A 15,114-nucleotide genomic window follows, 5' to 3' on the forward strand; every position below is an offset into this window, starting at 1 on the left:
GAATATTGATGTACTTGAGCAACAAAGAGAATTTCAACCTGCTTTCATGTTACCTTTATATGTGAGGGTCTGTTATGATCTCCTATGATCTATGGCTATTGGGGAGCAGATATTAATCACTGAGCTTCAGTTTCTCTGTCTATATGCCAAAGACAGTCATATAACCAGATTAAGAAGTTAAAGTCAATAAAACCACACAGCCATGCATTAAGATTTCATGAGCTACCAATTCTACTCTTCTTACAGACCATACAATGAATTTTATCTAATGAATCTTGGAGGAAAACATTTTTAATGTATAATATATGAATCTAGAAATGTTACATCACCTGATAATAGCAAAAAGCAAAACAAAACCATCATCACTAGCACTAACAAACAACAACAAAAAAATTAAGATGAAAGCAAACAAGCAGATGAAGAAGTGACTATGTTGTACCATGAAGACATCATTCTTCTATAACCCATGTCTTGCAATAATGAGAGGTGTGTTGTAAAAAATGGGAAAATTTGGTGAATGGTGGTAAAGTGTGTGGATTACTGTGAAAAGGAGAAAAGACAGTTCAAAAGGAAGTAGGTTCACAAACATAACCCTTTTTTATTTTCTAAACAAGATTTGTTTTTATTTCATTTTGCCTATGTGTATGTGTGTGTACCACTGTTTTGCTTGGTGCATGTTGAGGTCAGAAGATAATGTCAGATCCAGGGCACCTGGTATTACAGATGGTTGTGAGTCACCATCTTAATCAATGTCCTAGTGCTGTTAAGAGACACCATAACCAATGAAATAATTACAAAGAAAGCATTCCATTGTGAATTGTTTACAGTTTCAGAGGTTTAGTTCATTATCATCGTTCTGGGAAGCATGGAGGCATGCAACCAGACATGGTAGCTGAGAGCTCTACATCCTAGTTTATAGACATCAAGAAGAGAGAGTCACAAGGCCTGGCTTGTGCTTCTGAAATCCCAAAGCCCACCCTCAGTGACAAACTTTCTCCATCAAGGACATACCTCCTAATCCTTCTTATGCAGCACCACTCCATAATGACCACATATCCAAACATATTACCCTTTGGTACCATTCCTACTCAGACCACCATAGTCACTATGTAGGTGCTGGGAACCTAAGTGGGTCCTCTGCAAAAGCACCAAGGCTTCTTAACCATGAAGTCATCTTTCCAACCTGTCTTGTGTGATTCATAAAAACTCACTTGTGGGAACTCTCCCATCAAGATTGTGGTACAGGTCACAAGAGACAGTTTCAACTACTATAGATTGATATATGTCACATCATATTTCTATGGCAGGTATTGTCTGAGTGTACATGTACTCTCAGTGAACCCCTGCATTAGGTCATCCACATAGAGCATAAAATTTAGTGAACCATAAGAATGTCATTTGTGAACTACTCAGCCTCTTAAACTCAACTTAACCAACTAATTTGGGTGTCCAATCTGATATGGTCTATGTATTGAGATAATATTAGATACTTTACAGTCTTATTGTCTCTCACCTTCATAGAGATTGAACTTTTTCTGGACCTGACAGTTAATTTAAGAATGTACCTTGAGATCACTTATGCTGATACCCTACTATATATTCTGTTTTGATTAACCTACCTTTAAGAGAACAATGTTACAAACACATTCACTTACCTTTGATTTCCCATGTAATGAGCGTTTATAACCTAAGCTAATGCCCAATTTTAATCTTAAATTATATATCCCTCCATACTCCTGACCCAGACTAAATGCATGTGTGTGTTGTGGTAATCATTTGATGAAAGTAGCTCATAGGTTGGAAGTAACTCTATAAATAAATATCCACCATTAATTTTGCAAATAATATATAGATACAGCTTGGTAGCATATGCTTGCCGTATGTTTTTGGTATTCTGAGTATTTCAGTGTATGTTGGGGTCAGTAACTTATTTCCTCCTCTCCATAAAACTCTGTTGAAGATTTCTGTAAAGAATCCCTCATCCATTGTCCATGCCATTCTCTCTACTATCCACTAAATTCAGAGCTAATTACGTTGTTAGGGACACAAAAAGAAGCAGTAGGTATGCACAGATTCACAGGTACCAATGACCAATAAACCACCACATGTTACAGAGAGAGGGAAGGCCCAGAGCAAGAAGTGAAGAATTCAAGCTTGGGTTTGTAACACTAACATGTTTTGGCGTCTATGGGTGTATATTAACACATTTAACTGACACAGGGAATAGGAAAATAATCGTGAGCAATGCTCATTAATAATAGCAATGTATAAGGGAAGTATATACAGAAGCTATCTATGAATGCTGCAAAAATGACAATAAAGGAAATATATGGGAAATTTTAGTTTATCTGGGGATGATGTGATTTATTTATTTTTTGTCAATTTTGTTATTAAATGTGGTCATTCATCTTTTAGGGTAAAAACATGGTTCCATAGAGGGAAATGTGCATATGTAAACATTCACAAAAGGAGCTGGTGTGCAAAGATTCAATGTGTTTTGCAATATAGACAGCTGTGTAAACATCAAAGGACATTTAATGTCAATCGCTCTATTGCATTTCTGACAAACATCTATGACCTCTGGTCTTAAAAAGAACATTGGTTTAGTTATTTATTAATTTCCCAGGGGAAAAGAACTAAAAAGAAGTCAAAATGTGGGTTAACATGAACTATTATGAACTGTCAACTGAAGGTGTCACTCATGTTCTCCATACCCATGGAAGATACATAGTTGATCTTTCTACTGGCACTAATGACTTCTCCACCCCCTTTCCTAGCACATAAATACTGCAGATTGTCTTCATGGATTCACACCTGAACTCAGAAAGACACCGCATATGCTAACCTACTAGGAAAAGAGGGATTTCTGGAGGGAAAGATCAATGGACCTGTTTCCAAAATTTTCCACAAAAACATGAGCACTGCTGGCTACCATTCTGGTGCTCCTCTACCTGTGAGTAATTGATTAGATATCTCTCTTTTGTGGATTTAGAAGTGAATAATTCTCAGGTCCCTTTTCACTGTCAGAAAATCAAGAGGTATAATCCAATGGAAATTCGTACTCCCACAGCTGAACACATTTCTCCTATAACCTAAATGATTTAATTCACTGTGCTTTTCAGCCAAGTGTCTTCAAGTGATGTTAAAAATCAAACATTGAGAGACAATTTGGAGCAGGCTGAAAATGATTACAGTCTGCTGTTTCTCTTGTTGGTTTTCTGCCATTAGTTTGTCACATTGGGATAGGAAGGTTTGCAGAATATTGAAGCCACAATGAGGGAAACAGGCCTGAGATGTTACTGACACTCAGGCCTGTCTGTCCAGAGAGTATTGTCGAGAAATTATTGGATTACTGACAGTAAACTAAGTGCCTGTGGCTGATCATCTAAGTACAGAAAACTGCTATTGTGCTTTCTAGGGTCTAGGAAGAAACAGAACAGATAAATGATGCTTTCTGTAGTTCATTGCCTCATGAGTTCATTTGGATAACTCATTGAGCACTTTGCATTTTCTGGGAAAGTTGGGAGCAAATATCCTTTGACCTCAGTAGGGCACAATTGACAAACCCATTCCTCCAAAGTCCACCCTGGAGAGACATGAGTTTTTGAAGTTATCACAGGAATGTGTTTGAAAGGTTACTTGCAGGAGCATGAATGACTCAAAGTCAACTGCAACATCAAAACCCCACATCTGAACAGAGGGCTCCCAAAATTGGTACCTTAAAAAATATATTTTTATATTGCCCTGATGAATGTTTTGCATGAAGGTATGTGTCTGTATCACATGTATGCCTGATGACCATGTAAGTTAAAACATGGCATTGGATTCTCAGGGACTGGAATTATAAACTCTTGTTCGCTGTCATGTTGGGGACAGGAACGAAACCTGGGTGTTTGCAAGAACAGAAATTACTCTTACCTTCTGAGCCATCTCCTCAGCCAAAAAACTGCACCTGGAAAACTCTGCACAGTTTTCAGTCTGAGGGACAGGAAAGGTGAGAGCATCTTGTCATAGGGCTCTGCTGGTGGGCTGTCCTCCCCCTCTGAGCAACCTCTGTTCCCTGCTTACATAAGGTTGAGGATGGGTCATGTGGATCTTACATTGCAGGTTACTCACACTGATAATGTGTGATGACTTCCTAAGTCTGGTGAGACCTTCAGCAACATTCAAATCAAGTTTATAAAGTTTTATTACATATTAACTCTAAGACTGTCACCATCAAGTGTTAACCTAAATGTTTATAGTAAGATGGAATATGAAGGGGGTTATTGCTCTGAATTTTTATGTTATATTCTGTCCACTTGTTACCTCACTTTAGTAAATTCTGGTAATTAACAGTATTTGCATCCAAGAATATATACTCACATATACATGTATATCTACTCATACAATACATATTGAGCCAATAATATACATATATATTGTATATATGTATACATAAATATGTATATTTTTATATGACATGTGAGAATGTGTATATTTATTTGTGTGTATGATAATGAATATTTATGTGTATGGTTAACAAGCTCATGATCTGACTGACTTTTTCCTCCATGTCTTAGGTATGGAACCTCTTCTCATGGACTTTTTAAGAAGCTGGGGATTCCTGGCCCCAAACTTCTGCCTTTTGTTGGGACAATGCTTAACTATAGGAGGGTGAGTGCTGTTGGGTTCCCTAGTTTGCTTCTTGTGATGGTGTCACTTACACAAATATCATTAAACCCCATGTAGGTTCATCCATTCTAATGGAAATTCAGATTCATTGTAAGGCTTTCAGTTGGCAGAATTGTTTTTGTTACACTCACATCATTGCCAGGTTACCCTTGGGTTTTGCTAACATGTGTTTGTGACCACAGGTTTGCAGCAGGTCAGGTATGACTTCAGGTTTGTGTCAGGTCAGGTGAGGACCCTGGCTATTAGCACACTAGGATCTGAAGGTAAAATGTTGATGTGTAGACTTTGAGAGCATCAATGATTTTGTTTCCTTTTTCAGTACAGATTCCAGAAAATTACAGTTATTCTTAATCAGTATTTTAAAAAGTACATGTAAAGCCACTGAGTATTCAAATCTAAGTTCAGTAATAATATTTACACTTCTTGCTGAGTATCTCTGTAACATGCCTATCAGGAGGCACATTGTTACTTTTGGGGACTATGCGCAAACTTGAGTCCTCAATTGCACTTTTAATCCCAATATTACTTCCAAGGCTCTAGCCAAGCTTTTGCCACTTACAAGAAGATTTGCCTTTACTCCCTTTCACTTCAAGGTACAACACTATGCATAAGTCTAAAAGAACAGGAATATGGGAGACTAGATGATGTTCCCTATAAAACTCGGATATTTAACCAGATTGGGAGTTTTGTTTCTTGAAACAGAAGCAGAATCTTTTATACAAAATCACTAACAAAAGACAAATTTGTAAAAAATATACATGTACGGTTTGAAATATAATATGTATAATTGCATACATATATACATATACATGCACCTATATAATAAGCACTGTGAATTTACACAGAGCCTTTCTGTATGCTTTTTGAAGGCTGAATGTTGGCCTGTCTTTCCTGAGCTCATGCACAGGAGCAGTGCCTACATGCAGACTGTACTCTTGCAAGGTTTGCTTTTCTGAATCCTCAAGGTTCACTTATTAGACCATAATTCTTCAAAACCAAGGATTCCATTGCTTAAGTTTCTAAGAATTCCAAGCTTTGCCCCCAATTAAAAAAGCACAACTTCCTTATCATTTTTGGATGACTTTTTTATGTATTCTTTCAAATACACTTCTTAAGTTGTTGTTTGTTTGTTTGTTTCAAGTAGTGTCTCCTGTAGACAAGATTATTCTTAAACTTGCTGTTCAGATTTTGGCACAGATTAGCCTCCTTGCTCAGTGTTTGGGTATACCATGATATCTTATTTAGGTGACTAGGTACCAATAGGGATGTGGTTATATCATGCTGACCACAACCTGTAAGAATTAGAGTCCCAAAAGGTGAGGTTTTGAGAGGGAGGACCAAGGGAAAGAAATAAAAAAGAGAGATACCTGGAACTTGGAAGTCTTGCATGAGCTGGTGACTTATGCCAAGGAGGTTTATTAATCAGCAAAGATCCTTACATACTTACTATTTGCAGGGGCAAATGACCAAGGTGAGCTGAGAGCTAAGTCAGACAATGCTGGCAAAGAGAACCCAGGATACCTCAGACAGAGCTGCCTTATGACTGATAACCACAACCCAGGGAAACGATTAGGATCCACATAAACTACAACCAAAACTTCTTAGAGGCTCTGGCTCCAGATTCAGAGAGGAGGTTGCCAAATCTGTTCCTGGAAGGCCACAGAACTGTCATGCCTTTTGTCCTTTTGAAATGGTGTCTGAGAAAACTTTGAGTTTAGTCTGTTTCAAAAAGGACACGCCCCTCTTTTTGTTTTTTATGTCTAGATGAGTCATTTGTGTCTAAGTATTTATAGCCTAAAATACACCTTAAACCAGCAAATGCCTCTTAATATTATCAGATGAAATATCGACATAAGTAATCTAAAGATAATAGTGAACAAATGTTTAAAAATGTTAAGGAGATTACATCTGGCAGTTTGTGTAATAAATGTCTGGCTGGCTCCAAAGGGGAATTGATTGTGTAATGAGCATGGCACATGCCAATAACTATTTGCTTGAGGGTTACAAATCTAAAATAAAATTCTCATGTTGTCATATTACCTGAAAATGTTTATTAATTCCCTCCCATTTCTGTTCACATTCATCATAATTTAAAGGAGCAACACAGATATATCTAAAGCCAGCAAGACACTGTAAAGATAATTAAATTTGCATTGCTTGTACTGTATCTCCCAGGGTCAATAAACAAACTTTTAGAGCATTTAACTTAGCTTCTAGTTGTGGTTTTTATTTTAACTATGTTTATATAAGCTACAGAAGTATTATAAGGAATCTGATTAAGAAAATGTGCAATTTGCTCTTGTTGGGCAAGGGTCATTGTGAAACAGCAGCCTCTGTATTGAGAGCTGTAAGTCCTGCAAAAATTATAGTTAAAATAAAATCCAGAAATATATTTTCAGTAAAATCCTGATGTAGTTTAAAGAGAATGTGTTGTCCAAAGTAATCAAAGTTAAAATATCACTAGGTTGCACAGGAACCACAGCAAAGAAAGACAGTTAAAGTAAAAGAAGGCTCCCATGAGCAAAGGCATCTACACAGTTAGTGAGGATACAAGGAACACTGCAATTTTTTTTTTTTTGGTTTTTCAAGACAGGGTTTCTCTGTGTAGCTTTGTGCCTTTCCTGGGACTCACTTGGTAGTCCAGGCTGGCCTGGAACTCACAGAGATCCGCCTGCCTCTGCCTCCCGTGTGCTGGGATTAAAGACGTGCACCACCACCGCCTGGCCATAACACTGCAATTTTGAAGTGTACTCCCCTTTATTTAATAGGGGGACTCAGAGTCAGTTACATATATGGAGTTTTAACACAATAAGTGAGGTCAAATATAAAATGATATACCATGGTTGGCCATCTTCTCTAAAAATCTTTTGGTCAACCCATTTTCCAGGATGGTGGCTCAAAGTCTAATATCCTTTTCCTCTAAGGATAGTATAAACAGGAAATGGCCAATGAGCAGATTTTAGGATTTATATTCATCCAGACCAGGTGGGCACCACTAAGACAATACAATCAGCACCACAGATTATCCATTCAGTGGCAGGAAGTACTTTAGAATCATGGAGCAAGCCACTCAAGGAGAATTCCATTATGAAGCAGGCCACAGGAAAATCCAATGGTGTAACCTATGGGTAATCAAAATGATGAATGAGTAGATGATGCTTCATCTTTGATACCATGTGGACCCTTGAACTATAGGCCTTGTCAGTCACTCACAAAAGAAGAACATAGTCATAGTGTTCCATCAGTGACAAATAAGAATGATTTATGATATACTAATATCGTTAAAGTGAGTAGTGCCAGGCACCACATGTGAAACATCAGCATTGCAAAATAAACAAGCATATTATTAGTAAACATTCTAGTAGGCAGATTGGACAAGCCAAAGGGAATGTAACCTATGCAGGCCCAGTAGACTTCCACACTTTCCACGTGTGCCAGAGAGTAATGCCAGAATTGCTAAAATAAATGGAGTGTGAATAACAGTCTTCCATGTTTCCTTGACCACTCAAATTCCTTCTGCTGTGAGACATTTAATCTGTCCCCAAGTTGGGAGTGTGCCCTACCAGGTGGACTGCAAGTGGTGTACTGCACTGCATGCTGCCTTCAAATTCATCACCATCTGTATCCTTAGCTTTGGTCAACTGTACCAGGGCAGATGCCTTTATAACCTGGGAATACAGAACAAGGTGTTTGGGGACCCAATATGATCCACAGCTCCCTGAAGGAAAATACAAACATTCTCTCCTCTTCATGAGCACAAGGTCAGGATTACACCATTCCCCTGTAGCAGGTATTTTCACAAAATCTCTCTTTCTGGAGCATGTCAAATCAAAAAATTTCTGCTCCAGTTCATCTTTGTTGTTGTATTCTCAAAACATATTAAATTAAGGAACAATTAAGAAGATTTGTAGAAGTAAGGAGGTATGTATACTCCCACTTTTTATGTTTTCAAGCAAAACCTTTAGAGATCCATGTGTGTTTTCTTGTCATTGAAAAATACAATAGAAGCCAGTTTTATGTATAATACATAATGTAGCACAAAATTTCTTAAAGGTATCAGAAGTCTATGCTGGAGCATTAACTGTTATTTTAAAACATTTTTGGAGTTCCAGCTATAAAAAAATGTTCACTGGAAAGTAGTAATCAAATGCTTGCCAACTTTTCCAGTTAATGGGATAGACATGAGGAGGAACCCAGAATAAAGGTCATATTAACATGAATATATTTGAGGCTGCTAAAAATTTGAATTGCCCATAATTTCTCTCTGCCATAAGGTAGTTAAACCTTGGAGATTTACACCATAACAAGAAGGCAGATATGTTATACAAGCAGGACAATGAGACAATTTGTCATACTTGATCTCTAGATAACTGTAATTGGGGTTGAGGCAGAGTACAGTGCTGATGGTGAATTGCATGAGTCAATAGCTACTTTCTAATTAGAATAATGGGAAGCTAGACCTACAGCTTGAAAGTATTGGAGAAATTAAGGAGCCTCCTGGTTCTAAATTTTGTTTGGCATGCTGAAACAAGTGAAACATTTCTTCATCCCCAGTCTGTTTAATAAGAGCACAAGGAAGTATTTGAACAGCTTACATGAAATATAAACTGTCAGAGTAAATGGTGAGAGGTTGAGGGAATGCAAAAATAATCTACATTCTGAGAAGACTTAGCTGAAGCAGTCAATGTATGAAGAATTACTTCTTGATGTATGACATTAGGCACCTAAAAAGGCTCTCACCAAGGAACACATTATCTCTTTCTGGGATTGTGTACATTATACAAATGTTGGGATAACTAGAGAGTAGTTTTGAAATATTTGCATTAAAGGGTCAGCAGGATATGAAGTACGAAGCTGGCCCATGAGGTCAAAGAGAACTACCTGTCAAGAGTCAGTGAAGACCCAAAGTGAATTAAGTTATGAAGAGGTGAAGGGGTGAGCTATCATGTCAGTTTATCACACAATAAATTGAAGGGCTTGAGGACACCTGTTTTCTAGACAAGCTGAACAAGGATTTCATAATAAGAAGTCAAGGTGTAGCCAGCATCAGTGGGCAGAAAAATCCATTCTATAGGTCTCCTAGGTTGCCAGAAGTATATGTAGGAGTACCTAACAGTATAGGAGTTAGAAGAATCTTTGGGCCAATACTTGTCAACTGTACATGAGTGATGATTCAGTATAACAATTATAATATGTTTGACCCTCAGGAGTAAGCTTTCTAGAAGAGGGGTCATTATCTCCTCTTAATATCAAAACATAGAGGGTCAAATCTTTTGTAGTATGTTTCAGGGAAGGTCTAAGTCAATTAGTATCTCCTAACATCTTTTGAAAATCAATGAATGTTAGCAACTACATGTAAATGTTTGTGAACAAGTGGTACTGCCTTCTGTAATATGATCTAAATAAGAAAATGGAGGTGTAATCTATTTCTCTGATGAAATTTCCTGTTGAGTCTGTTGTAAGTGATGATGGATTTAGGAGAAATTACTGAGTAATTAAATTTTCTGTAGGTGCTGAAATCACCTAGGTAATACATAATCATGAGAAAAGGGTACTTTTTTTTCTAACTGGGAGAAAGGTTTGAGCTATAAATTGTTGACACAATTTGGGGCTCTTGGCCATACCATGTAGTAGCATCTCCTATTGTTCTTTCTTCATGAGTTTCTGAAAACTAGAAGAAGGAAGGCTAAAAGCAAAATGAGGAGGATCCTGGGGAGGATGGGCTTTTGACTCAATTAGACAAGTAGGAGCCAATTCAGGTGATTTTATAAGTGCACCAGCAAAAAGGAAGTTTCTTCTCATCCTCTGAGGTACCATGAAGTGAAAGTAATTCAAGAAATTAAGCTACCTCCTGGTCCTCAGGGCCTTATATCTCTATTTTTTGAAATTTTATTTTTATCTTGTGTCCCCAGTTTGTTTTGGAGTATATTAGCTAGATGTACAGGGGTGTTGAATTACAAACACATCATATTAAAGGTGTGGGTATAACTAGTCATGTATAAAATTTGACAGCACAAACCCAAAATAGTAAACTCATGTGGTCCTCATAGGTGATATTCTGTCTTTAAACTTCCACCTACATGTTCCCATGTCTTTAAATTTACAGAACATTATTCAGGGAACCAAGGGTATATTTTTTAATGAAAGTAAAGAATTTATCTAAGTACCATAGTGATACATGTCAAAGGAGAAGCCGATGAAACATGTGAAAGAAAAGAAATTGGTTTTTAGAATCTTTTCCTCCCATGTTTTACTCTGAGCTATTCCTTCATCCTTTCTTTCTTACAGGTCCCCAAGACTGACACTTTTTGTACATTTATCACAGTAACACTCATTCTTGATGACTTCTAGTAATCTCAAGCCCTGCATAGAGTGCCACATTACATGAACTGGAAGGAATGAGGATCCCAATGGTCAAGGTGATGAGCTGTTTCAGGGTGGACTGTGTATGACAAATAAAGAAGACATGTAGCTATGCCCAGGAGGTCTTGCATAAAATGATGAGTTATATTAGAAGTTTTCTTAACTGAATGACCGAATTTTAAAAATTTCTTATAGAAGTTACCAGAAAGTTCTCAAAAGATGAAACACAAATAGCTCAGAAACATCTGATGAAGTATATGACATCTTTCAACACTGGGGAAATGCAAATTCAACTATTTTGAGATTTCACGTTATACCAGTCACATTGACAAATATCAATAAACCAAATAGCAGCACATGCTGGTGAGGATGTGAGGAAAGAGGAACATTTATCCACTGCTAATGGGAGTGCTAATTTGTGTGACTATGGAAATCGGTGTGATGGTCTCTGAGGAAGCTGCCAATTGATATACTCTAAGAACCCACTATACCACCAGTGAGCTTGTACCAAAAGGACTCCACATCATATGACAGAGATACTTGCTCATCTATGTGCTTTGCTAACCTATTCAAAATATCAGAAATTGGAAATACCCTAGATGTTCATCAAATGATGAGTGGATAACAAAAATATGGTATTTTTACACAGTGAAATATCATACAACAGTTAAGAAAAATGAAATTTACATGTAAATAGATGAAACAAGAGTAAATCACCCTGAGTAAAGAAACACAGACCACAAAAGACCAATTTTTTTTTTAGGATGTGATCTGTGAAGTCTTTGAAATGAGTGCTATAATCTTAATAGCCTCAAAGGTTAGGCACCTACTATGTATTATGGAAGAAAGGATCTCCCCAGGAAGGGGAAATATAACATTGTTATAGAGAGACAAAGGGTAGATTAGAATAGGAGGATTATGTAGGGAGAAAAATATAAAAATAACCTTCAGAATACAAGGTAAAAAGCAAAAGATTGGTGTAGATAGAGTTTTCCTGCCTTGTCCACAGTCAAGACAAATCTTTGTCACCCACCAGTCCCATAGCTGCTCAGACCCAACCAAGTAAACACAGAGACTTATATTGCTTACAAACTGTATGGCCTTGGCTGACCTCTTGCTAACTGTTCTTATAGCTTAAATTAATACATTTCCATAAATCTATACCTTGCCACGTAGCTCATGGCTTACTGGCATCTTCACATGCTGCTTGTCCTGGTGGCGGTTGGTTGTGTGTCTTTCTGCCTTCCTGTTCTTTCTTTTCTCCTCTCTGTTAGTCCTGCCTATACTTCCGGCCTAGCCACTAGCCAATCAGTGTTTTATTTAGTGACCAATTAGAGCAACACATTTGCCATACAGAACATCCCACAGCAGATTGGGATATCTGTAAAATATGGGGCACTATACTATGTGAGTCTGTGTATGATGCAGTGGCTCTAGTCACTCTTGGGTTGATAGCTTTAATCCCTACCCTACCCAAGGAGGGAAGAATCCCCAAAAGATAGGACCCAGCTGAGTGCTGGCCCCACCTGAACTGGCCCCTCTCCCAGAGAACACGCTGACTAGTCCCATTCCATCCCAGCTCTGCTATCAGATTGTTACAGCCCTCAGTGCAACTCTCCTTCCCACTATGCTATGTCTTTTAAGACCATTGCACAGCCAAACCCCCTCTTAAAACTGCTAGAGGCTCCTACCAAGTCCTAAATGCTTCAAAACAAAACATCACCCATTCCTGTTGGTTATGCCTGACACTAAGTCCCCCTACTATGAGAAATGATGCTGAATCTGTCCAACCTTCTCAGTGCTGTTGACAGAAGAAAGGAGAGGGCAGTCTCACTCTACTGTCTCTTGTAGAAATGGAACTGTCCCTGCCTCTAACTAGCCACTATATTATTAGAAAATTCAGTTGCTTCCCACAGATATCTCCTTCTCCTAGAGGGTGTGCTGGTGGGCATGCTTCTCTGGGATTGCTCTCTGTGTCCATGGCCAGTTATTGAGTCAGACCAAAGACTTTTGCATATTGGTATGCTTGGTTCCAAAACAATCTATCATCAAGAAAAAGACATATCCCAAAAGCTAGAGGGGAACCAGGCTTGACTAAACTGAGAGCCCATGACAGTCTTCATGTTAGGTGACAACCTAAGCCTTGGACTGGCAACTTCAGGTTCTGGGATATCGTCTTTAATGGTACAAGGCAAATATTATAATAACCCATGAGCTGCCATCAATATAGACATAGGAATGCTTGAAAACTTTATTACCCACCTACAAGCCTTGCTGCCTTCTGTTGCTGAAGTGGTGTTACAAAACAAATGTGGGTTGGACCTTCTTACAGCAAGGTGGGCTATGTGCAGCTCTTGGAGAAGAATTTGTTTCTATGTTGACGATTCAGGGATGATAAAAGAATCACTGGCAAAGGTCAGAGATTTACTCTTCTGACCCCTGATATTAAGCAAGTTTTTCTCTTGGTAGAATTCAGATTTATAAGCACTCTTCCCATTTCTTTGCTTTATGGAATCATCATTTGCAAAAGCTTCTTCCAATGTGTCTGTATTTACTACCTTAAAGTAAGAATGAAAAGTAATAAAAGCACTATTTTTCCCACAGAGTGAAGTATGGAACTCTTTTATTTAGCTTTTCAATTTAAATTATTTTTATTATTTTAAAAATTGTTCTTTGGTTCATAGTTCATGTATTTCCATTCATTTGGCTATTTGTCCCTGTGCTTTATCCAACCTTGGATCAGGCCCTCTGAATAGGTGAGACAGTTGATTGGCTTGATCTGTTTGGGAGGCATCTAGGCAGTGGTACCAGGTCCTGGGTTCATTGCATGAGTACACTGTTTGAAACCTGGGACTTATGCAGGGACGCTTGGCCCAATCTGGGAGGAGGGAACTGGACCTGCCTGGACTGAGTCTATCAGGTCGATCTCAGTCCTCGGGGGAGGTTGTGCTCTGGAGTAGGTGGGAATGGGGGGGTGGGCTGGGAGGAAGGGGAGGTGGGCAGGAAGGGGGAGAACAAGGGAATCTGTAGCTGTTATGTAGATCTGAATAGTATTGTAAAATAAAAATTATATATATATATATAATTATTCTGATGTGCTCATATGTATGTAAATGCACATGTATGCAGGTGTTCCAGGTGTTCACAGATACCAGAGGTGATGAATCTCCCTGAAACTAGAGTTAAAAGCAGTCCTAAGCCACCTAATGTATATATTAGGAACCAAATGCCAAGCCATTTACAAAAGCAGAATACGCTCTTAAGCATTGACTGTATGTCTAGCCACTGTACTTTCTTATTTTTTGTTTAAAGTTCATTCAATCTATATAAAGTGTTTTGATCAAAACCCCACCATACTCCCTCACCTCCAGTTCTTCTACTATAACCTCCATAATTCTTCCCTCATCATTTCATGTGTTTTGTTGTTGTTGTTTGATATACTCTTATTGTACATAGACCTGCCTATGTGCCCATGGGTATGAGACCATGTATTGGAGCATAGGCAGTAATTTAGGACTCTACATTTTTATATGACCACAAACTCCTAAGGCTCAAAGATCATCAAGAAAGAGGACATAGAAGGACTGTAGAGTCAGAGAGAGCAGTCAACTACAGAGAAACAGACATGATAGTGCAGTTACACACCTGAGCTCTTGGGGACTATGGTATAAGATGAAGCATGCCATCATCACAATGTGGATAAATAAAGCACTCATGAAGTCATATTTTTTAATTATTAAGAAATTCTCTGTTCATTTTACATACCACCTGCAGATCCCTGCCCCTCACTCCTTCCACCCCCTAGCCTTCTCTCCATCTCACCTTCTATTCCCAACTCCTCCATGGCAAAGTCTCCATGGGTAGTCAGCAGAGCCTGGTATACTCAGTTGAGGCAGGTCTAAGGCTGAGTTCCTGCTCCAAGGTTGTATAAGGTGTCCCACCATAGGCAGTGGGCTCTAAGAAGCCTGCTCATGCCCTAAGGATGGATCCTGAATCCACTGCCATGGGACTCTTAAGAAGATCAAGCTACATAACTATCTCGCCTATGCAGAGGGCCTAGTCCAGTCCCATGGTGGC

At 38.4% G+C, this 15,114-nt stretch overlaps 1 protein-coding gene across 1 annotated transcript in view; it reads left to right on the top strand.

Annotated features, from left to right (window-relative positions):
- The first annotated feature begins 2,815 nt into the window (after positions 1 to 2,815).
- Positions 2,816 to 15,114, top strand: part of LOC107400566 (cytochrome P450 3A13-like) — an 85,821-nt gene continuing 73,522 nt past the window's right edge. The window contains exons 1-3 of the mRNA XM_076560632.1: positions 2,816 to 2,953; positions 4,563 to 4,656; positions 10,963 to 11,093. The gene's annotated coding sequence lies outside the window, so the exon portion shown is untranslated. The remainder of the gene's footprint in view (positions 2,954 to 4,562; positions 4,657 to 10,962; positions 11,094 to 15,114) is intronic.

This window comes from Peromyscus maniculatus, chromosome 23, assembly GCF_049852395.1.
Source record: "Peromyscus maniculatus bairdii isolate BWxNUB_F1_BW_parent chromosome 23, HU_Pman_BW_mat_3.1, whole genome shotgun sequence".
Lineage (NCBI taxonomy): Eukaryota > Metazoa > Chordata > Mammalia > Rodentia > Cricetidae > Peromyscus > Peromyscus maniculatus.